The 27466-nt window shown below is 45.0% G+C and overlaps 2 long non-coding RNA genes across 2 annotated transcripts; one reads left to right on the forward strand and one right to left on the reverse strand.

Annotated features, from left to right (window-relative positions):
- The first annotated feature begins 4220 nt into the window (after positions 1-4220).
- Positions 4221-7403, forward strand: LOC147352971 (uncharacterized). The gene is made up of 2 exons (XR_015145289.1): positions 4221-4322; positions 7061-7403. It is a non-coding gene; the product is annotated as an uncharacterized LOC147352971 (long non-coding RNA).
- A 6954-nt stretch (positions 7404-14357) lies between these two features.
- LOC147352972 (uncharacterized) lies at positions 14358-27108 on the reverse strand. The gene is made up of 3 exons (XR_015145290.1): positions 25754-27108; positions 16299-16431; positions 14358-14666 (listed from the first exon to the last, which is right to left on the reverse strand). It is a non-coding gene; the product is annotated as an uncharacterized LOC147352972 (long non-coding RNA).
- Between the last annotated feature and the right edge of the window lie 358 nt (positions 27109-27466).

Genomic DNA, 27466 nt, shown 5'->3' on the forward strand with positions numbered 1-27466 from the left:
AGGCAAAAGTCGCTCACTGGCCCAACAACTAGGATGGTGCGTCTCATGGTTCCAGGGATTCTGTTGGTGCCAGAGTCTCAGCAGCGAGCAAACTAGAGAAAGCTCCCTGCTTCATGGAGCTTCCACTCTAGAGGACTGAAGGCAGGTCAGCCACCAGGAAAGAGCGAAACAAGAGAGGAGCTTCAGGGCAGCGCTCTGCTTGCAGGAAATTCACAAAGAAGGCGACTCAGTGCCAGCGGAGGTAGCAGCTGATGGGCAGCCATGCCTCTCCTGCGTCCGCTGTTCCATTCGCAGGAGCCAGAGAGAATTTCTTGAAGGGAAATCGGATCTTCAGCATAATAACCCTGGGAATCTGACATTTCACTCCCAGTCCTTTACAGTGTCTTCTTCTGTCTACTAGACCGTACACGTCCTGAAAGCAGGCGTCAGGCTGCACCGTTAACTTCCTCCTTGCGGTGTAGCCCACAGCAGGGGCTCAGCAAATGTTTGCTGAACGGATGGAAAGATGGATGGATGAACTAAGAAAGGCTCTATTTGAGGAGGCCACTGTCACTGACGCTTAGGAGAAGCTCCAGCTACTTCATATTCATCAGGGAAGCACCCAACTGGAGAGGTAACAAACAAGGGAAGCTGGCTCCATGACCTTGCACCACCAACCCAGGCACAGAGCCTGGAAAGGTGACCCCAGAGCCTTCCTTCCGTGCTATTAGGTCTAGAAGGGTTCCCACAGGGAGATCACCAAGAAGTATGATTGACTCAATTCTTTAACATCATAATTCCAATTCCTAGAAGGTAAGAGAGGTCTTACAGAATGATGGGAATGTAGCCCCTCCAAGGCTCTTAGACACTTAGATTAGGATCTCTATGACGGTACTCTGGGTTCTGCCTTTATCATCTCCAAGTAAGGCGCTGGTAGTACACGTGATTCTTTCTACTCACCAACTCGGTTCAAACCTTCACTGAGGATCTTTGCTAAGAAGGTCAGCCTTTCTGCTTGGGCCAATCGGACGTCTTGAGGCAGGGGCACTTTTTGAATCAAAGTTAACCTGGCTTTATCTAAAAGGCCGTGAATCCCTTATTAGAGGAGAGACTGAGGTCCAGACTGGACATGTCAGTGATGTTACACAGGTTTCTCCCAGAAAGTAGAGCATACCTCCGAAAACATTTTTAAGTAGAAACACTAGATTGAAGAAGCAATTACCTGTCCTCCTAAGAGCAAAAGTCCTCTTCAGATCTCTTCCAGTTAGTGAAAACAGGTATCAGTGCAGGTCATCCTAAACTGAACTTGCAAAATGCATAGGAGTATCTTATCTGTAGATCAAACACTGGATAAGAATTGAAAAGAAGAAAGAAAGTTGCTCTCAAATGCTGTCCACATCTGACCTTTTGTAAGCCTACGACACAAAACCCTCACTCTCTGAGTTCTCAAAGGGGACTTTCTCCTCTTCTGCATCCATGTCACACACTGGGAGTCAGGACCCAAGGGTTTTCTAGGCCTTTTTTAACTCATCTGCAAAGAGAAGTTGAACAGTTCGATCTCCTAGTGTGGTTGTAAGGGTCCCCAGGGGGTCACACTTAGGAAACACCAGGTTCCCACTCAGCATTTCATAAATCGTGGAGGCATCTGAAGGTGAGTACTTTCAGTTCCGGGGCACTGGAATTTTAATATTTCTTAATAATACTAACTACACCGGGCCAAGGCAGAGACTGGTAGGACCCCAGTGCTCCTCCTGGTTCCTGGTTAGGGAAGCGGTGAACAACATGTTGATTTTATCACTTTGATGACCTGTACACCCACCTAGCAAGACCAGGCCTCAGCGTGTAGTCTCAATTTCTCGATTTAGGAGAAAGACCCATATTCTGGGAGAAGCTTATTTTTACGAGTCTCATAAAAAAGTAATTTCCCACCCATGGAGAGTGGACTGGACTGTAAGAGGCCCTGCTAAATGATATAGGGATATCAGACACCACAGAGGACATGTGTCTGTGCTGGTTCTTCTTTCTACCCACCCTCACCCTAGCCTCCACGCTATGTCCATCTATGAAACCTCAGCTCAAACATCACCTCCTCTGTGAAGGCTGCCTTGATTGCTCTAAATGACTAAGTTCTTTTCAACTCTGTGGTCATGTCATGTATGTATGTCTCCCTTGTAACATGATAACAGTGTAACTTCGGGTTTGTGATGGGGTTTGGGTAACACTGTTTTTCTCACTTGACTGCAAACATGGGGGTGGGAGTCCCCAGTGCCCACCACAGGGGCAGAGCACCCTCCAAGGAAATGCTGGTGGAAGGAGAAAAGATCCGCGTGGCTCTTGGCTACAAAGAGCACTGAAAGCAGGTGAGACATAGCACCATGTGGGTCGGTGTCTCACTGCCCTGCAAGGCTTGGGAGGAAGCAGAGGTTGCAACCGGAGGGATTCAGGTTAGCATTCCAGAAGGAAGCAAGCCGCTCGGCAAACATTCTCTCAAATCCTGGGCTGCGGAAAGAGTTACAGTGGGCCACCAGGGCCGAATCAGCCTCTACAAACACAACAATCTGCTCAGCCCCAACCCTGATTTTTATTTTTCCATAGGTTTTACAGAAAAGTTTTCGAAGATAAACTTTACGGTGAAAGATTATGAGCAGGGTTTTGGCGAGGCTTCTTAAGCCAGGGGTATTTAAGGAAGGAGACAGTCCTATCTTTCTGGGACCCAGGGAGTCTCTGGGGCTGGGTGGTGCTGAACCAGCTCTCGGGGGCTGGGTAACACTGGGTAAAGTTCAAACACACCTCCTTTAAGCCATCAGAAGAGAAACACCCCTTGTTGGCTTCTGCTGTGTTAGGGGAAGAGGGGGGCACGGCCGGCGAAGGGAAGAGGGAAGGCTAGTTGGGGCCTTTCTGCTCAGCCTCTTAGGCAACAGCAGACTGAGTACAGACACGCTTCCCCGAGGTGCCAGGCTCAGAACAAGGGCTAGGGTGGTAGGCAGTCTTCTGCCAGGTAGAAATCAGCCTTGCCAGCAGACACTCCTCCACCAGTCAATCCTGCTCCCGGCTGAGGGCCCACTTTCCAGGCAGTTTGCACACACACAAAAACACAGGGCTGAGTACATTTCTCACCAACACTTTTCTCCTGCATTCTCAATCCTTAAGTTTTGCTGTTGTTTTAAATTCCTAATTCATACGCCATGGCGCCCTTGTCCAGTAGAGAACCTCCTAGCGAGCGGGCCTGGAGAGGAGGGGAAGTCTCCCCGCCAGCCAGGGGTCTGCCAGGGTGTTACTGCGTGACCTTGGCCAGGCACACGGCCTCTCTGCACTCTGTCCTCACCTTTAGTCGGGTTAATTTTGCCTGCTGTGTTGACCACACCAGTGGTGAAGCCGTAAGAAGGAGAACTGGAAGGAAGCCCCTTGAAAACAAAGAGAAAGGAAACTTGGTAAGACAAACACATTTTGTTACCTATGCTGAACTGGAAGGTTCTTCCTAACCCTGGGAACTAGTGACTCCCAGCACGCAGGTGGGTTGATGCAAGCGCAGTCACGTGTCAGAGGAATGCCTTCACAGGCTTGCTCTACCTGGCAGGGGTGGGGCATGCCTAGACTGGGGACCCAGGATCCCCTATACATCAGGGGCTAGCTTAGGGCTGTGCAACAGCTGGAGCCAAGGACACTCTGAGCTTCAAGTCCTGCTTCTGTCTGGCCGCTGGGAGCCAAGGGCTCCGCTGCTGAGTGCCTCAGTTTACCCATCTACACCAAGTTTTAAATCATGGCAACTGCTTAGCAGCAAAAGCACAGAGTCTGCTACAGTGTCTAAGTACGGCAAATGACAGCTATTATTATTTTACTACTGATGTTATTATTAACCCGAAGTATCCGAAGTACCCAGTGCCGTCTACACCTCAATTCTCTTTCCCTATTATCCAGGCAATTTCCCTCCTGAAAAATTTCTAAACTGAGGACCAGCTTTGTGGCAAGGAAACTGTTCAGCAATGCCAAAGTGCTCCTGAACCAGTGTTTGTATGGGGTGCGGGTTGGGGTGGGGAGGACCTTCGGGGTGGGGTGGGGTGGGGTGGGGGGCATTTACCTTTTGGAAGGGACCCAGAGGCCAGTTAGAGATTGGTGGGGGCGGGGGGAGGGGAGGAGGAGGGAGGGCAAGAGAAGCTGCCTGTACCCTCGCGCAAGTTCGCCGAGTTGATAAAGTTATTAAAACATAAAACTCGCACTGGCTCCGGGAGGGATAAATAAATAAATAAATGCAATAAAACAGCCCGCGCACCCCGCGCCGTTGCCCCGGGCGGTGCAAAGGCAGGAGGGCGAGGGAGCTCGGAGAAGAGGAACGAGTCGGACAGGTGAACCAACCTCCCGGGCCGCGGTGCAAGGAGGCGGCAGCCCCACCCGGGCTCGCCCCCAACTCAGCGCCGGGCCCGTCTCTTGGGGCGGGGGGGGGGGGCGGGGGGGGGCGGGGGGGGTGGAAAGGCCGGAGGGGTAAAAAGCCAACCCGGGGGAGGGCGGAGCCAGCACGGGCTTCGTGCACCATTGGTCCATCCGCGTAGCAACAGCCGCGTGCCGACCAATGGGAGCCGCGGGCCGCGCTCCAGGAACCTGGTGAGCAGACAGAACCCCGTCCCAGGCAGAAAAACAAACCCAGGGGTTCCTCAGACTTCAGCGCGAACTTTTCCTTCTTTCTCTCCCTCCCTTCCCCCTTTCCCCTTGCAACTCGTCTTCACCTTTAGTCGACGCTTGCCTGAGTACCCCAAACTCGGCGCCTTTTCGAAGGTCATCCCTTCCCACTCCCTAGGGAGAAAACCTCATTCGTGGTAAAAAGCGAAGGACCTTGGAAACGGTTGGTCGGGCTTTCAAATCCCACTGGGTCCCCATCACCAGCGGCCCTTGGCAAACTTGAGTTACAATAGCATCGCTTTTAATAGTGTGGTTGTTGTTTGAACAGATCTGCAAGGTCTGTGCCCAAAGGAAGGGCGCTTTGAACATCTTTTGTGTGCCAGGCTTTGTTCTCGCGGTTTTATGTCTTGCTGCTTTTAATGCTCCTTGTAACTCTGGGAAATGAATCGCCCTGTCTCCATGTGAGAGGTGGGATGTTGAAGTTCAAAATGAACAACGGAAGTGTCCAAGCAGGCACCCTTGGTATGTGGTCTAGCAGGACTCAAACCCAGGCAAAGATCACTCCAGTTCCTTGACATCACACACCTCCAGGAGCATGCATCCGTGTAAGATACCCTAAAGAAAAACGGTACAGGGTGTGGGGAGCTGACCTCGGAGTCCCTGTCTGCTACCAAACCAGGGTGTGACCTGCACAATCGCATGAGGTCTTGGCAATGAGAAGGTCTCATCTCACATTCGGTTTCAGGCTCTGCTGTTGCTATTTTGAAATTCTTAAAGATTTAAAGATCGGCCCGTGTGTTTTCATTTTGCGCTGGGCCTGCAAATTAGGTAACCAGCTATGCCTCCAGGGATAAGAAGCTTCTAGGACAGTTCTGCGAGGACAGCTTATTTCAGCGTCCCAGAGGAAACACACTGGGGGAATTTAGACCTTAAGTAAAGGAGAAGACTTGTAAGTGTCTCCCTCTCTCTCTCTCTCTCTCACACACACACACACACGCACGCACGCACGTGCGCACACACACACACACATGCTTCTGCACACACCCTGCAGATTAGTCTGTTTTATTACACTGTGACTGTAATTTGAGTCCCCAGTCTATTAAATGGGAGTGTATATATTTATGGCTGTGTTTATGTGTGTGTGCGTGCGCCTGCGTGTGCTTGCTGGGAGAGGGAATAGGAGATTGGGGAATTTACGACACACAGACATAGCCCTGATTATTGACTCTACTCCTTCCCTTTGGAGACATTACAAGGGATTTGAACCAGGTCCTGCTTTTATGAAATACATACTTGGGAGGTTTTGGAGAGGCGGCAAATGCTGGTCTGTGTGAGACAGAGGATGGGGTGGCGCCAGGTTCTCTGGGAGGAGACAAGCCTTGAATACACCATCCGCGAGGCCTGGCAGAAAACCCACACAGTCCTGCATCTGGATTTACACCCAAATCCAAGTCCTCTTTCCTGGTGAAAAGAGAGGCCTGGTCTTTATTCTCCCAATTGTGCTGACTTTACTCTCCAAGTTAGGAGATTATGTATGAATCACCAATGGTGTGAAAGTCTGGAATAAACGAGAAGAAAGTATACATGTGTCCCTGACACTGATTTTGGCAACCAGGATGTAAATTGCGTGCAGTCAGGGTTGTAAGGGCCTCTGAGATGGCTGATAATTTTGGAGACCTGTGTTTGTTTTGTGGTGAAGGAAACTGAGGCCCAGGGAACTAAGCCCAGTCCTGCAGGCTAAAGAGCTGGGCGGTAGAGGTCTAAGTGGGTTAGAGTCCACTTCTCCTGACTTCCATTCCAGGCTTCTTTCTTGCTTTCATTTCTGTGTGAGCAGAAAAATGCCATAAAGCATTACATAATCAGTTCGTGTGGGGAAAGGTTAATTTGATGAACAGCAATATGGGGTCAAAGGGGAGGGTAACTAACATTTATTAGTGCCTGGAACTTGCCCCTGCTTTGCCTACATGGTCTCATTTAACTGAATCTTCAGGACAACATTGAGAGAACATAGGTAATATTATTTTTATGTAACCGATGGGAAAAATGAGTCCCAGACTCATGGTATAACTTGCCGAGGGTTCTACACCTTGTAAATGGATTAGCCGAGATATGAACTCAGTTCTTGTTAATCCCTGAATAGCAGAACGAAATTATTTAGGTCATATGGCTCCATGGCAGTTCGGGTTAATGACAATATAAACTAGAGAAATGAGTCGATACCTGCCAAACAGAATCTGTCTGTTGTGGTCAACATAAACTAACTTTGGGTTATTAGTTACTCTTAATTCAGCTTTGTCTCTATTTTTTGTGGGCTTTCTGGTGATGCTGTGCCCCCATTCACGTTGAAACTACAGATCTACTAAAAATCTCAGTCCAACCAAAATATGTCTAATGATTTTCTTGGTGGGTTTTTCAGGGGGAAAAAAAAAGAGCAAATGGATTCACTAATTAAATCATTTGATTCTAGGTGAAACTGGCAAATACTGGCAGCTCTTGTGATGACAAAGACTTCCCCAAGGCTTCTCACCAGTTAATGGAGACTCAGTGGATGCAAAGCTTACAACTATGAAAACAATACCTGTCTGACCTGGTAAACAGATCAATAGAACTGTAGGGCCCCCACAAGATATAGCTGATTCCCAACCCCCGAATCTGTGAAGGTGACTTTATTTGGAAGAGAGTCTTTGAAGATATAAATGAGGACCTCAAGATGAGATGTTCCTGGATTTAAGGTAGGCCCTAACCCCAATGATAGGTGTCCTTATAAAAGGAGAGGATACATAGAATAAAGATGGCAATGTGGAGATGGTCACAGTCTAAGTGTCAATCAGCAGAGGGACGGATAAAGAAGCTGTCACACACACACACACGCACATGCGCGCGTGCTCAGAGGAATACTATTGAGCCATGAAAAAGACACCATGCCATTCACAGCAAATGGATAAACTTAGAGATTATCATGGAGAAGGCGATGGCACCCCACTCCAGTGTTCTTGCCTGGAAAATCCCATGGACAGAGGAGCCTGGTGGGCTGCAGTCCATGGGGTCGCAAGGTGTCGGACATGACTGAGTGACTTCACTTTCACTTTTCACTTTCATGCATTGAAGAAGGAAATGGCAACCCACTCCAGTGTTCTTGCCTGGAGAATCCCAGGGACGGGGGAGCCTGGTGGGCTGCTGTCTACGGGGTCGCACAGAGTCGGACACGACTGAAGCGACTCAGCAGCAGCAGCAGCAGAGATTATCATGCTAAGCGAACTAAGTCAGAGGAAAGAAAAATATCATATGATATCACTTATATGTAGAATCTAAGAAAAAAATGATACAAATGAACTTATTTACAAAATAGAAACAAACGTATGGTTACCAGAGGGGAAAGGAAGAGAAGGATAAATTGGGAATTCGTGATTAACAGATATCCACTACTATATATAAAACAGATGAACAACAGGGACCTACTGTATAGCACAAGGAACTACGTTCAATATTATGTAATAACCTATAACGGAAAACAATCAGAGAATATGATTCAAACTAAATCACATTTATATGTGAATTAAACTAAATCACTTTGTTGTATACCTGAAACACTGTAAATCAGCTATACTTCAATTGAAAAAAAAGAGATGGAAGCAGAAATTGGAGTGATGCATCTCCAAACCCAGGAACATCAAGGACTTCGGGCAGCCACCAGAGGCTAGGAGAGAGGCATGGGACCTGAATCCTCCAAAAGCAGCCTGTCCACACCTCAGTTTCAGACTGCTGGTCCCCAGAACTGTGCAAGGGTCAATATCTGTTATTTTAGGCTGACTAGTTTGTAGCATCTGTTATCAAAGATGTAAGACTGTCATACAAGTAGTAAATTATTTTACCGTATTTTAAAAAGGAAAGAAACAGAGCATGAAAACAGCATTAAAAGAATTCCAAACTGAAACTGTCTGCCTAGAAACATACTGGAAGAAATGATTAAAAATGAGATTAGTGTGTCTGCATATCGATAAATAGTTCATGAGGTTTAATCAATCAATACTTATGTATAAAATTCAGAAAGACTGTCTAGATTGGATTAGCTGTTCAGTGATGAACTGAACATTGAAGCGACTTGTTGATCTGGCCTGTGTCCCGTATGTGTCTAAGAAGAAAGGGAGTATTTCCGGAAGGTTAGCATCTTTGCGTAAACAGAGCTTTCCACTTCTGCCTTGGGGATAGAAAGCTGAACACAGTATTACTCCCACCTTAACAATAAGAAAAATCCAGATGAACTAGCTTTTCTTGAACCTGTGAGAGAGTTGAAGTTAGAAGGTCACCAAGTAGCCCAATTTCCAAGTAAAGAAAGGCCTCTCCAAGGGATGGGAGAATTGGGATAGCAGTACAGTTTTCCACATGGCAGGCCAAGGGAAGAATCAACACCAGGAGGTACCTTAACATTTTAAATAAATTGCCAGAGATAGAGCCTAGGCCAGCAGGAGGATAGGAGACCTCTAGGACCCACAGACACGCTGGGAGCTGTCACTCACTTGTAGCATTTCCAATTTGGTGTACCAGATGCTCACAAGTAAGGCTGGGAACTAACAGTAGACTAGAGTGAGCCTCCTTGGGTGATGCAGCCCTAGTGGGGAGGACCCACTGCCACTGTGGGGGGTGGGGGGCAGGATGCCTTTCCTCCTGCTGATCAAAATCCTTAAGCTACCTGAGAGGCCCAGCAAACCCTGCGGCATCCAGGGCACAGGTAAAGACTCATTAAGGCCCGCTGCTGCTGCTGCTGCTGCTGAGTCGCTTCAGTCGTGTCCAACTCTGTGCAACCCCATAGACGGCAGCCCACCAGGCTCCCCCGTCCCTGGGATTCTCCAGGCAAGAACACTGGAGTGGGTTGCCATTTCCTTCTCCAATGCGTGAAAGCGAAAAGTGAAAGCAAAGCCGCTCAGTCGTGTCTGACTCGCAGCAACCCCAGGGACTGCAACCTACGAGGCTCCTCTGTCCTTGGGATTTTCCAGGCAGTAGTACTGGAGTGGGTTGCCATTGCCTTCTCCACATTAAGGCCTGGGGAAGAATAAAAGATACAGTCCCTCTATATCTGAGGAGGGCAATTAAAGTGTTCATTACAATCAAGAGCTACTGCTGGGGGAGGGCAGCAAACTGCTGTCCCACGTGACCCATCCCAGGCGGCGGGCAGAGGCTGGCTGCCCTGGAAAAGAGGCACAGAGAGAGCCAGAGAACCCACCTGTGAGGCCCAGGTGTGCAGACCTACCTCAGAAAAGAACTGCAAGTTGACTGTTGTAAGATACTTTCATTGTACATGTAGGGTTAAAATGTTATTTGCAGGTGAACTGCAATAATTTAAAAATACATGTAGTAAACCCTAGAGCAGCTCTGAAAAACAGCTCAAGAAAAAGGTACAAATAATAAGTAAATAGGGAGGATAATCTTTTCAACATGTGCTAACTGGGCAACTATATGCAAAATAAATGAACACTTGTCTACATCCTGAACCATTATAAACTAAATTAGCTAAAAATGTAAAATATTGGAAGAAAAGGTAAGAGAAACAGTGGCATTGGAGAAAGTCCTAGGTTGGGCAAAAATCTCTTTGATACAACACAACAAATACAATCCACTTTAAAAAAATTTGTAAACTGGACCTCAGCAAAATGAATGATTTCTGCGCTTTAGAGGACACACTGAAAATGCACCAGCCAAAAGCTGTGAGAAAATATTTGCAAAATAAATGCCTGATGAAGGATTTCTATCAAGAGCCTATAAAACTCCATAATAAGAAAACAACCCGATAAAAGAATGGACAAGATATTTTAAGAGACACTCCACTAAGGAAGATAGAGATGATAAATACTTGAAAAGATGCTTAGCATTATTAGTCATTAGGGAAATCCAAATTAAAACCACAATGAGACATCACTACCTATTAAAGTGGCTGAAATAACTTAAAAAATCAAAGTGGCAACACCAAGAGCTGAAAGGAGTTAAGAACAACTGGAATTCTCATGTAGTGCTCATGGAAATACAAAATGGGACAGTCATATTGGAAAGTAGTTTGACACGTTCTATAAATATAAACATACACTTATATATTAGCCAGTAATTCCATCCCTGGCTGTTTCCCCAAGAGGAATGGAAGTATACTTTCACACAAAAACCTCAACACAAACGTTTATCGTGGATTTATTCACAATGACCAAAACCCAGAAGAAACCAAACTATTCAAATGGCATTTAACTGGTGGATGGGTAAACAAATTATGGTATACCCATACGATGAAATACAACTGGACAATAAAAAAACCACATCTAATACCTGCAATACTGAGGGTTAGTAAAAAATGCACTGGTAAGTGAAAGAAACCAGTCTCAAAATAAACCAACTGCATGTTTCCAATCATGTGACATGATGGAAAGAAAAAAGCTATGAAACTGTAAGAACAGACAACACATCGGTGAATGTCAGACGCCAAGGGTACAAAGAGGACATGGGAAACATTTTTGGAGTGATGGAAATAGTCCATATTGTGAATATAAAGGTGGCTCTTTATATGACAACTATCATATTTGTCAAAATTCACATACTGGGACACAAAAGGTTAATTTTGTCATTGATAAATTATAATGCCACAAACCTGACTTCAAAAGAAAAAAAAAAAAAATGTGCGATTCGGAACGTGGATCCCAAGACAGATACCACTGTTCACTTGGCTCCGGGAAGAATGGTGAATGTGTCCCATCCCAATTATATCTGAATTGCTACGAAAGAAAAACCTACTTAATCCAGAAAACAATAAAGAAGTATATAGAAACATGGGCTTCCCTAGTGGCTCAGTGGTAAAAAATCCACCTGTCTATGCAGGAGACCTGGGTTGGGAAGACCCCCTGGAGAAGGAAATGGCAACCCACTCCAGTGTTCTTGCCTGGGAAATCCCATGGACAGAGAAGCCTAGGGGGCTACAGTCCATGGGGTCGCAAAGAGTTGGACATGGCTTAATGACTAAAAAACAACAATATAGAAACATGTAGAACATGTACAGAATTAAGGAATAATGAACCTATGGGTAAAACAAGCATCTGGGCCTCATGGGAATCAAAAATCAGGAGCAGAAAGAAAGTTTTCGCCAGGGTCGTCCTCTCTTCCTCTTTTATGGGTTCTTTCTCTCAGTGTGTCTGTTGCCTCCTTCCCCCAGCTTCACATGCAATGGAGAAGGCAACGGCACCCCATTCCAGTACTCTTGCCTGGGAAATGCCATGGACGGAGGAGCCTGGTAGGCTGCAGTCCATGGGGTCACTAAGAGTCGGACATGACTGAGCGACTTCACTTTCACTTTTCACTTTCATGCATTGGAGAAGGAAATGGCAACCCACTCCAGTGTTCTTGCCTGGAGAATCCCAGGGACGGGGGAGCCTGGTGGGCTGCCGTCTAAAAGACACCATGCCATTCACAGCAAATGGATAAACTTAGAGATTATCATGGAGAAGGCGATGGCACCCCACTCCAGTGTTCTTGCCTGGAAAATCCCATGGACAGAGGAGCCTGGTGGGCTGCAGTCCATGGGGTCGCAAGGTGTCGGACATGACTGAGTGACTTCACTTTCACTTTTCACTTTCCTGCATTGGAGAAGGAAATGGCAACCCACTCCAGTGTTCTTGCCTGGAGAATCCCAGGGACGGGGGAGCCTGGTGGGCTGCCGTCTGTGGGGTCGCACAGAGTTGGACATGACTGACGAGACTTAGCAGCAGCAGCAGCAGACAGGATTACCCCATCAAAAATGTACTTCATATTTTCTTACAAAGGACACCACCTGCAGCCCAGTGACTCCCCTTTCCACTATCTCAGGTGAGAGAATGTGATTGGTACAATTGAGTTAGGTGTTTACCACTGGGCCATTCAAGTGTATGCAGGTGGCTTTCAACTGACTGGTCTTAGGAGAAATTGACACAGTTTCAGAAACAGTACTTGATCTGGTTCTCAAACTATAGAGATAATTCCAAAAAAATCTGTTGATGATGCTGAGAATCACCTGGGGCACTTGCACACAGTCTCCAAGGTCCCAGAGCAGACCTGCTGAATCCTGGACTTGACGGCAGCACTCACACTTGGCAGCTCACAGGAATCACTTGGGGAGCTTTAAAGCCGCTGATGCCTGGATCCTACACCCCAAGTTTCTGATGGAATTGGTCTGGAAGACAGCTTGGTCATCAGCAGTTTTAAAAGCTCCCCTGTTGAATCTAATGTGCAAGTGAGGTGGAGATCCGCAGAAAGGACTTGGGAAGCCGTGCGTAGAGTAAGCATCCCAGGTGATTCTTACAGTCAGAGGACTTTGAAAACACTCCTACAAGTGAGGGATGAGGGAGCAAGCTTAAGAGGAGGTGGTAAGAGGAGCCAGTGCTAGCCTAGCGATCACGCAATCCAGTCTCACCTGGCATAATCTGAGCATTTTTCTAGAAGATGGAACGTTGAGTGGTGGAAGAAATAACGGTTGAAGAGAGAAAGAAATAGCCAGAGCCTTGGGACCACTTAGAGTTAATTCTGTCATCCTATATGCAATCATTCCTTCATCTTCCCATTCCACACTTGCTAGTCATCTATTGTAGACTCAGAAATAATACTAGTAAAGGGACTTGAGACCCCCAGGTGAATAATAATACAGACACATTGGGACCCTATAGTATTTAAAATGGCTTTTGGCAGCTTAAATGAGGGAGGAAAGTCTTGACTGAATTAAAATAAAATAAACAGGCTTGTGTATTTGCATCCCAGTCCTTTTCATCAAACTGCTTCTTTCTCAGAGACAGCCTACATATAATGGTAGCAAAATCCGTTGACATCCTGATTTAGAAACACTTAGCTACCCTTGTTGACAATGAGTCCCATGCTATTTTTAGCCTCTTACAAGAATTAAAACAAACAAACAAACAAGCAAAATCTCTACACAATGGGGCAATCTTCCAGAGGGAAAATTATAGCTTTCTGACCACATTTTACGGACAGATTTCTAACTGTTAACCAGTGGCTGCAGGAACACGCAGATTCCAAAGTCACCTCTGGGCAGAGAGAAGCTGCCGGGGTTTGGAGGGCCGCGTTCTGCTGCAGTTCCAGGAAAGAGAGGTGCTTTCCTGCCTTCCCTGGCCCCAGCCCCCTTCTTTCCTCGGAAGGTTCAGGGTTCATCCTCCATGCCTCCCATCACCAAGTCACATTCAACCACAGCATCTCCTGAACGCTGACCCCTTTCTGGTGGGTGCATTCATACTGGGAAGTCATAAAAACTGAGGAGCAGTTTTCCAGATCAAGCTTCTCTTTGCCAGATAATTCCTGAGCTCCTAGTTTTACTTCAGATGCATGCAATTTAATTTTCTCCCTCACCATCATCCAAATCCAGACATTAACAATTTCACAGCCTGCCAAATTGTGTTTTATCAGAAGAGTGTTGCTGGATCAGGGTGGAGCGGACTAGAAAGAAGACAGCGGAGGGAAGCTCCCACTGGGGACGGGGGACCCACACGCTGGGGGTCTTGCAAACTTGCATCTCTTCATCTCTTTACACCTTCCACTGCCCTGTGAGCTGGTATTCTGCCCAACTTTAGAGACGCAGAAATGGAATCTTAGAGTTTTAATCTCCGGCCTTGGGAGAGCCCTGGCTAACAGGAGGTAGCTAATGTAAGGATTCTTTTTACTTGCATTTATAAGAGGATTATTGGGCCTCACTTTTCTGTTTGTGTGATTTGGTGTGGTGGGAGTGGGGTGGGGGGAAGAGGAGGAGAAGACATAATCTAAGCATTTTATTGAGTACAAACCACACCAAAACTCCAGTCTGTCCCCTGACACCTCTGCTGTCTGGAATGGTTCAGGATGGGGCACATAAAGGACTCTTCTTTGCACAGCAGAGTCTCACGTTGCCTTTTTCATAAGCCCCAGGACAGACCGGGTGCTCAGACCTGGAAGACACTGACCGTCTCGAGCAGACTTGGGCGTTTTTGCATTGCCCTGTTCACGGGGTGTGGAGGGTGGTGGTGCTGTTTGGGGGTGTCCAGTTCAGTAAGCATTGTTCCAGTTCCCAAAGGGACTTCCTGTTTCTACAAAGAAGTTGAAAAAAGTCATTCAGATTCAGAGGGAGAGAGGGTGGACTATTTTTGTTTGTTGGAGGGAGCATTTCTAACCGGGGAGCTAGCTATATTTCAGTGTGTGTGTGTGTGTGTGTGTACAGGGAGGTGTGAGGACCAAAAAATCCTCCTTACATTCAACAAGCACTAGAAATAATCTCATTTCTTACCTGCCCCCTCCTCTTCCCAGTAAAACGGTCATTCCAGCAGGTTCTTTAAAAGGAAACCATTTTATATTGAGACAGGTTGGGTATGGATGATATATTTTAAAATTTCCACTACAGCATGTTTTCCAAAGTTCCTATCAAGAACACTGATTTATCGATATCAACAGTCGATATTTATTGATATCAATAATCAAGTACACATATACTTGACATTCACTTACATGACATTTATGTGATGGAATGAATTTAGTCTTTTTTTTTAAAGACTAAAGATAAAGCAAGATAAATTATAATCTGCAAAATATTAGTTGAACTTTAGCACCCTGTGACCTTGGAAATGTCCTCATTTCTGTCTTTCACAATCTTTCTTCTCCGTCTCCCCCAAGTATTCCCCATCCCCCCACTGCTGCCCTGACTGGAAGAACAGCTTGTCCGCTTGCCTTTACCCCAACGCCATAAACTGAAAACAAACTTATGCCCCAGGACAGGGCGCCTGGTCGTTTTCCATTGCTCTCCTCTGATAAGGTCTTATTGGTTTTGGATTCTGTCCCCGAAAACCCCAAGAGCACACTTTCTAGGTATAGAACAAAATAAGTTTTTTTTTTTTTTTTAACTCCTCCACTCAGCAGAATCTTGCTGAGTGTGTGGGATACACCGACTCAGTGGTGCAAGATTTGATTGGAAGCAGCTGACTAGCCCCGGCCATCTGGTAAATGCACTCACCAAAGAGGCTGTCCCTTGTGGTTGCTTAAGGAAAACATTTGTAGTCTCTGGGTCACAATTGTTTCTCCTTTGTTCTGCTAAATGCTGAATTGAGGCTTGCTTTTCCCCAGAGGCTGGGGATGAGGCCTCTAAAGAGAGGGCTGCGTGCTCAGGGGAAGGACCCCAGGTCTGTGTGCTGGTGATCTCTTATGTGAGCCCCATGCTTCTAGACCCTTCCTCTCAGTCTTGTGGGGATTTATTAATATATCTCTCCCCTGCCCTTCATCGCTTATCCTCTTATAGATCAAAACTATAAGATCTAGAGATCAAAACGGCAGTGCTACGAAGTAGTGCGGCATCCTCCCTGACTTCTCCACAAGACTGTAAGTTTCCTGAAGGCAGGTGCTAACTCAAAACATAGAACCTGGCAAGAATAGCCATCTGACAAATAGCTTTCCAGCACTTCAGTGCATCAGTGAGTGTGGCCTCTTGCCTTAGTTTCTCCAACCCAGTTCTGGAGTGGAGAGGCATGACTGAAGAACACAGAAAAAAAGCCCATCGTCCCTACACGTATGTCCTGCTTCTATCCCAGCTTTACTTTGGGAACCACAACTATTGAACATGGACCCGAGTAGATGTACTCTGATGAGTACTGAGATGATGTACTCTAAGACGAAAATGATTAAGAAAAAAAAAAAATCCAAACTCCCACCACTCCTGCCTGGTCTGGACTTACCATGGTGATTTATTTTGATTCCACTAAACTCCCTAGAGAAGGGGCAGAAACTCATTCTTTATCCTCCACTGCTCAAAAGCATGCTGCAGACTTTTTGAAGCCATAGGAAAAGAAAGGCATCTTGAGCAACTGGCTGGAAAAAAAAAAAAAAGGAAAAATGCAAATATTGAAGTTTGGGCTGAGAAGACAGAAGAGTGATTATTAGAGAAGCACAAAGTTTTCCCCCCAAAAGTGGGAATTGCTCTCTTTTTTTTTTTTTTGGATGCTCTCAAGGTGGCTTGAGTTGTAAATATGAACTGTTTTTAACTGCCCTCCTGAGTGGCCTTGGAACTCAAGACCAGAACTGGTCAAAGATTTTTATTTCCCCCAACCACAGGGAGGAAAATGAAGGCGGGGTCACTAGCAGCTTAATCAGCAGGCAAAGTCAAGCCTTTTATTCTTTGTATACCACAGTCAACAGAAAGTTATTGCTTAATTAACCCCTCTGAATGAATACCTGATAATTAATAAACCCATGAAGTATACCCTAAGGCTTTAAGTTGAAGAAGGCTCCTCTCTTCAAGTGGAAAAGAGGGGGAAAAAAAAAACAACATGCTGAACTAATGGGAAAAAATTCCGGTAGAAGGCAAAGCAATTAGGATTAGTGAATTCCATTTCATTTAAAGTTTCAAGATTATAGAAGCCATTTATCTAACAAATTAATAATGGGAGTGACTTGCCTAATATAACAAGTCCTTCTATTTTATTAGTGGAAATCCAAACTGAGTAATTTAGTGATAGACAAGCTTCCATATATATAATTTTTTGTGACGCCTTTTTTTTTTAATGTCATTGCACAGAGATGGTTGTAGATTTATGGGTCCCTTCTAAATGAGTCCCCTCTCCAGTTTGGAATGATACATTTAATATTATGGCTCGGTAGAAAATCAATATATTTTTAGAGTTTTCTTTCGTTTTAAAGAGCTTTATCATCTCGTTAATTGTGCCACCATAAGAGAAGAGAAGGGTTGATAAGGTGGTTCGTGGTTCACAGGTATTAGGAAATTTGCCTAGACTCTGCAAATGGGAACCACCACGCCTCTGCTGAATGGACCATGAAGAAGCTGGGTGGAAGGGCAGGAGGGAAGGCACTGACTCGGGGCCACAAAACTACATTTTCTCTCTAAATTGAGAGAAAATAGGAGATGTGTTCTGAAAGAGTTTATGACAGTGATATCAGGACAAGAGCCACTGCGCTCAAGGTTCTCATGGAGCCTCTGGGGCTTTGACCAGGACTTGAGAACACTGTCCCTCTGACTCGCTTTTTGTCTGGGGGGGTGCTCATCTGCCCATTCGATAGATACTTACTGAGTTCCTGCCATATGCCAGGTATTTAGCTAAGAGTCCTTCCAAAATTTATTAATACAAACAGCTCATACAGATCAGCATCCAAACAGCAAACAACCCAATTAAGAAATGGGCAGAAGACCTAAAGAAACACTTCTCCAAAGAAGACATACAGACGGCCAAGAAGTAAGTGAAAAGATGCTCAACATAACTCATTATTAGAGAACTGCAAATCAAAATTACAATGAGATATCACCTCACACCAGTCAGAATGGTCATCGTCAAAAAATTCACAAACAATAAATGCCGGGGAGGGTGTGGAGTAAAGGGAACCCTCCTGCAACGTTGTTGGAAATGTAAATTGGCGCAGCCACTATGGAGAACAGTACGGGGTTTCCTTTAAAAATCTAAAAATAGAGCTACCATACAATCCAGCAATCCCACTCTTGGGCATATATCCAGAGGAAAACATGGTACCCCAGTGTTCGTAGTAGCTTTGTTCACAATAGCCAAAACATGGAAGCAACCTAAATGCCTATAGACAGATGAATGGATAAAGAAGATGTGATAGATATATATATCCAATGGAATATTACTCAGCCATTAAAACAAATGAAATTATGCCATTTGCAGTAACATGGGTAGATCTGGAGATTATCATACCAAATGAAGAAAGTCAGACAGAGGAAGATAAATATGTGATATCACTTATATGCAGAATCTAAAAAAATGATACAAATGAACTCATTTACAAACAGACTCACAGACTTAGAGAGTGAACTGATGGTTAGTTGCCAGGTGTGGAAGGGTAGTGGGGGAGGGGCAGATTGGGAATTGGGGATCGATGTATACACACTACCATATTTAATATAAAATGCCTTTCCATGAAAAAAAGGAGTCTTGCTCTTTGCTCAAACTGATGGGGGAGCTAAACTGATGGAACTGTCTTAACAGTGATGGCCCCAGAGCTCCTGCTCTCATTCATGCCTGAAGAACCATGTGCCTCAGCGTGGTGACAGGCAAAAGCTACTAGCAGGGCGACATGTGGGCTGAAAAAAATCTGAGACTTGAGGAAAGAGAAGAATGGCACCCAAGTCCCAGAACCACGACCCCGTCCAGGTCCGAGCCTCAGTCTCCATCATCTGCTCGTCAGGAACCGGAATGCTTCCTACATAGGCTGGTTACTGTGCTGTAGGTCAGACTTCTCCCATATGGTGAGCAGGCGGGGATGCTAATAACCTTTTCTATTCTGCTGGTATGCAAAGTCTCGGAGGAGTTCCAGAACTTTGAAATAATAATACTGATGATAATATTAACAATAATACTAATGGTCACAGAAACACTGAGAGTAGATACCATGCCAGGCATTCTGCACAGAATTTTCTAAAGTATCCCATAACCTGAGGAGAGCAATATTATCTAACCCATTTAGAGACACAAAAGCGGGTCTTTATCTTTCTGATCCATAGCCTGTAGCCCACCTGGCTCCTCTGTCCATGGAATTCTCCAGGTGAGAATACTGGAGAGGGTAGCTGTTCCCTTCTCCAGGGCATCTTCCCAACCCAGGGATCGAACCCAGGTCTTCTGCACTGCAGGAAGATTCTTTACCATCCGAGCCACCAGAGAATCCCTTCTGATCCATTACTAAAACTATTATTATGAATAGTGAACATATATTGAGTGTTTATAACTATATGTATATATATATATATATATATACACCAGGAACTTGATATTTGTCATTCTCCTTCATTCATTCAGCAAATATTTACTGAGTGCCAGATATTCATGGTATGGTGGTCTGATCAGTATATAGTGGTCAACAGGAGAGAAAGCCAGTCAGGAGAGAAAACAGAGCAACTGTGAAGTGGATACTGTTGTTACACTTAATCTGTAGGTAAGGAAAACAAGGACTCCGAGACATGACTAGCCCATAGCAGGACTGGATTCAAATCCAGATTCTTCACTTTTAACCTTGCCACTTGTTGCCTCTAAGAACATTTCCTGGGCTCAGGGGACTTGAGACATTGGGGGTGGGGTGGCAGAGATGACCCGTCCAGAGGTGTCCATGTGTCATCATGACTACAGGTCACTCCTTACTATCTATCAGATACTGCCTCCCAGCCAGGAGACCCAGGTCTATCTTGAGGGCAAACCCCAGGCTCTAAACCAGCAGCCCTGATTCTTCGGTTTGCCACCAATAGCCACAGTTACAGAAAGCTGCTCATTTTTCTGTGCTTCCCTTATCAGTCAAATGGAGTTAGCCATGTCTATCTTAGAAGGATCCCTCATCTATTTAAAATGAAACCCTCGTGAAAATGTGTTTTTAGGCCAAAAAACACAATATCCATTTAAGACACTACTAATTTGAACAAATGGTGGAAAGAAGTTGAGGTGGAGTTATTAATTTGCTCTCGCTTTTGATTTTGCCCAATGACATCGATGACAAATATTTAAAGGAAAAGTGCCAGTTGAGACAGAAAACAGGGACATGAAACACCCTCAACAGGAAAGTTGAGAGAGATCAGATTGCATCCGATGATCTTTGCCTCTTTCTGTTGGCAGGCTAGCCCCTCTACGGCAAACTTCTCAGCGAGAGCACCTTAGCAGGCACACTCTATTTCTCCCGCAAAATGAGGCTTCCTGTATGCAGTGTTGCTTAAATTTTTACACAGGAATCAGATGCATTTATCTAAACACACATGTGCTCCAAGATCAACTGTATTTGATAATATAATGGGTGCATTTTTCATCTTTAAAATTCCGGCAAGAGTAGTTTTCCTTTGCAGACTGAATTAGCAAAATGGGACCAGATGAAGTCAACCATCAGTTGTTCAAAAGCAGGTACATATTATAGAGACAGATCATAACCTTGGAGGCTGCTAATGTGGGAAGATAAATTCCTCCTCATAAAACGCGTATTAGTAGCAATCGGCACCAATGCACTTCATTTCTCATACCCTTGTAAATCTTCAGAACTTGAATGAGGTGCTTCCTTCCTATTACCTCACTCAGACCAGAAGAGTCGAGATCACCCCCCCAAAAAAAAAATCCCTCTCTCTTTTCCAAACCTGCTTTGCTTCCTTCTAAAGAACTGTAGCGTCAACATCAAACAGAACTAGTTAACAGAAGTTTTAAGAATTAAAAAAATTAAAGGCTCAGCCAAGTCTAGACATCCCCAAATAAGTGGATGGTGGGGGGATACAAGACTTTGGTCAAGTTATCCTGGCCACCTTCTTAATGGACAATTTGGATCGCTGCACAGTCAATCCGCTTAATTGCCTCTGTGTTGGCCATTAAAACAAATTGAATGCGCTATGGCCAATTTGGTCATGTCATAAAGAAATGGCCTTATAGGGCCCATGGAGAAGCAGAATTTTAGCCATTATTCGATTATATCTGATCAATGGAGGCAGCCTGTATGGGAAATTCAGGAGCCAGAGAAGATCGTATAGGAGCCCTTGGCCTACGCTGCCGACTGCATTATTAGGATCGGCTGTCAACAGCAATGACATCAGCCAGGTGGTTGACAAAGCATCGCCTTACTCTGTCCTGGGGAGAGAAAAGTCAGTGCCTCATGACTTTGCCTAAAATCTCCAGTCAGCAAACCAACAGGTCATCTTCTCTACTTTGAGTCCTGAGTAATTTGAGAAGGAGAAAAAAAAAAATTCCAAATCTCCACTGGCTTTGACCTCTAATGTTGGTACAAAAATAGATCTCTTGCTGCATTCATGGTGATTAATGCTGGGTAAAGGTAATTTAAGCGGGGCCTAATTTTCTTATTTTTCTAGATCTCATCTCCAGGTACTGTAACTTTCCCTGTCCCTCTGCTTATTCCAGAGGTCTCAGCATCTTCACTTGGGGCCTCTTCGACTGGGAGTGTCATCTGAAGTCACCTTGTTCTTCAGAATCTTTGTGAAGCTAGATGAGAGGAATAACCCCTAGCAAGGGTTTTGCTGGATTATACTCGATACGTTTAAGCCAAGAAGAAATAACTGGGGGAAATAATAATGAACACTTGTTATATGCTAGGTGCTAACCTCAGCATTTTAAATATATTGCTTCATTTAAACTTCAACTGCTCCTGAGAGGTAGGTTCTCAATTCTCCACTGTCTAGGTGAGGCAGCTGATACTTAAGAGTTTAATGACTTATCAAAGTCAAGGTCATCCAGTAGGGTCAGGTTCAGGATGTAACTCCTGGCCCCTCCAACTTCAAGGCTTGTGCTTGTAAATAACCATGTCATCCTAAGTACCACTGGCTGCTCCCTCAGCCTGTGAAGGGCAGTGTTCTCAGCCAGGGGTTCCATGTTAATGGGGAGGTTAGCAATGGGATGGGAACCAAAAAGATATCACCACATGGCACCAGTGGGAAGTGTTTGTCACCACTGTATTGATAGCTGGGTTGGACACCCTGTTGTTGAGTTGCTCCATCATGTCTGACTCTTGGCAACCCCATGGACTGCAGCACCAGGCTTCCCTGTCCTTCGCTATCTCAGGAAGTTTGCCCAAATTCATATCCATTTAGTCAGTGATACCATTGAACCGTCTCATCCTCTGTCACCCACTTCTCCAGCCCTCAGTCTTTCCCAGCATCAGGGTCTTTTCCAATGAGTTGGCTTTTTGCATCTGGTGGCCAAAAATATTGGAGCTTCTGCTTCAGCATCAGTCCTTCCAATGAATATTCAGGACTGATTTCCTTTAGGATTGACTGGTTTGATCTCCTTGCAGTCCAAGGGACTCTCGAGAGTCTTCTCCAGCATCACAATTTGAAAGCCTTAATTCTTTGGCACTCAGCCTTCTTTATGGTCCTACTCTCATATCTGTACATGACTATTGGAAAACCCACAGCTTTGACTAAATGAACTTTTGTAAGCAAAGTGATGTTTCTGCTTTTTAATACACTGTCTAGGTTTGCCATAATTTTTCTTCCAAGGAGCAAACATCTTTTAATTTCATGGTTGCCGTCATTATCTGCAATGATTTTGGAACCCAAGAAAATAAAATCTGCCACTCTTTCCACTTTTTCCCCATCAATTTGTCATGAAGTGATGGGACCGGATGCCATGATCTTTGTTTTATGAATGTGTTTCAAGCCAGCTTTTTCACTCTCCTCTTTCATTCTTCTCAAGAGGCTCTTTAGTTTCTCTTCACTTTCTGCCATAAGGGTGGCATCACCTGCATATCTGAAGTTGTTGATATTTCTCCCTGCAATCTTGCTTCCAGCTTGTGGTTCATCCAGCCCAGAATTTCGCATGATGTACTCTGCATAGAAGTTAAATATTCAGGGTCACAATATATAGCCTTGTACTCCTTTCCCAATTTTGGGCCAGTCAGTTGTTCCAAGTCCATTTCTAAATGTTGCTTCTTGACCTGCATACAGGTCTTGACCTGCATACAGTTTTCTCAGGAGACAGCTAAGGTGTTCTGGTATTCCCATCTCTTGAAGAATTTTCCACAGTTTATTGTGACCCACACAGTCAAAGGCTTCTACTGTAGTCAGTGAAGAAGTAGATGCTTTTCTGGAATTCTCTATGGTCCAATGATCTATGACCCAGTGAATGTTGGCAATTAGATCACTAGTTCCTCTGCCTTTTCTAAATGCAGCTTGTACATCTGGAATTTCTAAGTTCATGTACTGCCGAAGCCTAGCTTGAAGGATTTTGAGCATTATCTTACTAGCATGTGAAATGAGCACAGATGTATGGTGGTTTGAACATTTTTGGTATTGCCTTTCTCTGGGACTGGAATGAAAACTGACCTTTTCCAGGCCTGTGGCCATTGCTGAGTTTTCCAAATTTGCTGACATACTGACTGTAGCACTTCAACAGCATCATCTTTTAGGATTTGAAATAGCTCAGCTTGAATTCCATCACCTCCACTAGTTTTGTTCATAGCAATGCTTCCAAAGGCCTGCTTGACTTCACACTCCAGGGTATTTGGCTTTAGGTAAGTGACCATACCATCTTGGTTATCTGGATCATTAAGACATTTTCTGTATAGTTCTTCTGTGTATTCTTGCCACCTCTTCTTAATCTCTTCTGCTTCTGTTAAGTCCTTACCATTTCTGTCCTTTATTGTGCCCATCCTTGCATGAAATAGTCCCTTGATATCCTCCATTTTCTTAAAGAGATCTGTAGTCTTTCCCATTCTAATGTTTTCCTCTATTTCTTTGCATTATTCATTTAAGACGGCTTTCTTATCTCTCCTTGCTATTCTCGGGAACTCGGCATCCAGTTGGGTATATCTTTCCCTTTCTTCCTTGCCTTTCACTTCTCTTCTTTCATCAGCTATTTGTAAAGCCTTCTCAGACAACCATTTTGCCTTCTCGCATTTCTTTTTCTTTAGGATGGTTTTGGTCACCGCCTCCTGTACAAAATTACGAACCCCTGCCCATAGTTCTCTAGGCACTCTGTCCACCAGATCTAATCCCTTGAATCTATTCATCATCTCTGCTGTATAATCATAAGGGATTTGATTTAGGTTATACCTGAATGACATAGTGGTTTTCCCTACTTTCTTCAATTTAAGCCTGAATTTTGCAATAAGGAACTCATGATCTGAGCCACAGTCAGCCCCAGGTCTTGTGTTTGCTGACTCTATAGAGCGTCTCCATTTTCAGTTGCAAAGAATATAATCAATCTGATTTCAGTATTGACCATCTGGTGACGTACATGCGTAGAGTCATCTCTTGTTTTGTTGGGAAAGGGTGTTTACTATGACCAGTGTGTTCTCTTGATAAACTCTGTTAGCCTTTTCCCTGCTTTATTTTCTACTCCAAGGCCAAACTTGCCTGTTACTCCAGATATCTCCTGACTTCCTATGTTTGCATTCACTCCTATGGTGAGAAGGACATCTTTTTTGATGTTAGCTCTACAAGGAACTACATGAGGCTCATATACCTAATGGAAGATGACTTCTTTTAAAGAGCTTATGTTAAACGTTTAATAGAAATTTAGGCTTCTGTCTCCTAATGTTTTGGGATTGATAAACCTTAACTCAGAGATGCTTCTGAGGAGGTGAAGGAAGTCATCAACTCTTTAGCAGATGGGACTCACAACTCATCTATAATTATGTTTTCAAGAAAAAAAATCACAATTTGTAAATGGACAAGAAGACTATTCATTTCATAAACCAAGATGCAGTGGAACTACTTTCAAGAGAAGTTCTGCCAGTGAATTTAAATCACATCAGATTCACCAATAATTAATTACACACAACTTTTCAGCAAAGCCATTACTACATAGCACAAGAGATATCTGTCATATCACCACCTGAAACACATTATGAGGATTTTTTTCTTAGATCAAGGGGTTAAAAGATTGGCAACCTTGATTTCATGCTGTTTCTGGGACCCTTTCCAAGGGGGAGGATGTTGCTAGGGGCTGTTGTGTGTGTGTGTGTGTGTGTGTGTGTGTGTTGTGCGTTTGGCAATAGGAAAATTCCCGGAAGAATCTGTAAGTTAACAAGGTTCAGAGGAGCATGCTGTTTTGAGAGGAGTTGCTTCCTCTCTAAGCCAATAAGTGGGCAGACCGTGAGCCTGTTCCTTAATGGTCCAGAAAATAAAGGACATTACTCATCTTTGAATCTTTTGAAAAGGTAACACAGTGGGTCAAAATACAGGGTTGGAATCGAGGCACCAGCGTCAGAGGCCTATACTCTGTCTCCTACCAATTGGTCCCCTTGTATAAGTTCCTGAACTTCTCTGAGCCTCACTCTCCTCATCTATAAAATGAGGATAACAAGACTCGATGCCATTGGGATTAAATGAGATAAGGTACAGATGTTCAAAATCTTGTAAAAGTTGAACCTGGTGCCTGGCATAAATAGACACTTGATAAAATGACAAAAAAAATAGACACTTAATAAACATGGAGATTTAAGCAATCACACTAACTGGTGTAAAGCTTTAAACCCAGGAAGAAATCAGAATTGTAACATGCAGTAAGGACTAAACTATTCGCCACTTTTGCTCAGTTGAGGTTAAGACTTTGAAGCACCCCAAGGATTTTTCATGTGGGCAAAATGATTCTTCACTCCTAAACCCCACCACCCAGAGGCCCCGAGACTGGGGTGGGGGTTTCTTCTTGCTAGGATTTTTCTGGCCAAATGAGATGATGGGGAACATTACCTGAGTGTCTGTGCCGAGATGATGTCATGTCCCTTGAGAGAAGGGCAAAGCGATATATCACAGCTCAGAAGCCCACGGGTTTGGCTCAATGACAGTAGTTCTCCAGCGCCTGAACTGGCTTGACTGGTTCCAGAGGAATAAACTCATCTGAGAGAAGCAGGGCCCAAGAATGTGTCTGGGCATAGCCGTCGGCTCTCAAGCTCCTCTCCTGCTAGATCAGTCACTCAGAACCAGCTCGGGCATCGTGCCTGTCTGTCTGTAAAAACCCACAGCTACCAGAGCCCCAGGAAATTGATCACCCTGCGATTCCAGTGCTGCTGGGAAAGTCTCAAGCCTTCCCCTTCTTGCCAACACGTGGCTTCGGCACCAGAGAGCCTTTCTCCTTAGGGCCCCTGACCTCCCGAGTGTGGCCATAAGGACTGCCAGAAGTCCTTACACGGAGTTGCTCAGTTGCCACCCCTTCCTGTCACCAGGTCTAATCCCACAGAGCCACCAAGCACAGCTTTAATCATCTGCATTCTAAGAAGATGTCTCCAGCTCCTGCCTGTGCTGGGGTCTGGCATCCAACCGCTCAAGATCTCCTTTACGATTCCGTCTCCACTACTGAGGACCTCATCCGCACGCCGGGAGGATGACGCCAGCATCCCCGGATCCCTGCTCTCCAGGGCAGGGACCACAGCTGACCCATCCCTGAAGCCTCAGCACCTGGTAGAATGCGGGCCGTGGAGGGAGTTCCCCAGTTCTTCATTTCCTGTCATGTGTTTCCCATTTATCTCTGGAATTCTTTGAAATGTGTCGGAATTCCTGCACGGAGCGTGTTTCTCTTTATCACTTTAGGTAAAGGATATCCAGCCATTGCAAAGTATGTCCCAACCATTTTAACCCTTGTATTAGCCCCTTGAGGCTGCCATAACCAATTACTGCAAGCTAAGTGGCTCGAAACAACAGCGATGTCTCCTCTTATAGTTCTGGAGGCTAGAAGCCTGAAACCAAGGTGTTGGCCGGGCCCTGCTCTCTCTGAGGGACTCTATGGAGAGTCTGTTTCATGCTTTTCTCTTAGCTTCTACTGTTGCCAGCGGGGCTTTCCTCAAAATCTCTGCCTCCCCTGTCACATGACTTCTTTACGTTGTCTCCTTTCTGTGCGTGGCTGTGTTTCCACGTGGCGTTAGTCTCTGTGTGTGTTTGTCTCCGTGTCTCTTCTTCTTTTCTTATAAGGACACCAGTCACCTTAGATGAAGGGCTCGCTCTACTCCAGTATGACCTTATCTCAATTTGCATCTTATTACACTTTCAAAGACCCTTTTCCAAACAAGATTACGTTCACAGGTACCAGGGGTTAAGGCTTCAGCGTCTCTTTGGGGGATACGGCCAAGCCACAACAGCCTTGTACAAGTTGCTCCCCCGCACTGGGCCTCAGTTCCCGTGTCTTGTAAAATGAGAGTAATTTCACCTACCTCACTGAGGTCTGGTGGGGATTCACTGAGGCAATGCCTGTGCCTTGGGCTGAGCAAGGCTTCACCTATGACTTGTCTTTCTGTTCATCCTTAACCCTCTTCCCAGCTGTTTGTGGCAGAATATAAGGGCAACAAAGAACGTTCTAGCAGGTACGACTCTGTTCCACAGAGGCCGAGTCGAGTCCAACAGCTAGTTCTCACCGAGCCTGTGTCCTCCAGACTGGAGGGCTCTTCTTTGTGGTTAGGCCCTCTGCTTAAT

The sequence above is a fragment of the Bos grunniens genome, chromosome 18, assembly GCF_055505025.1.
Source record: "Bos grunniens cultivar Pamir isolate PY7600 chromosome 18, Bosgru_T2T1.0, whole genome shotgun sequence".
NCBI lineage: Eukaryota > Metazoa > Chordata > Mammalia > Artiodactyla > Bovidae > Bos > Bos grunniens.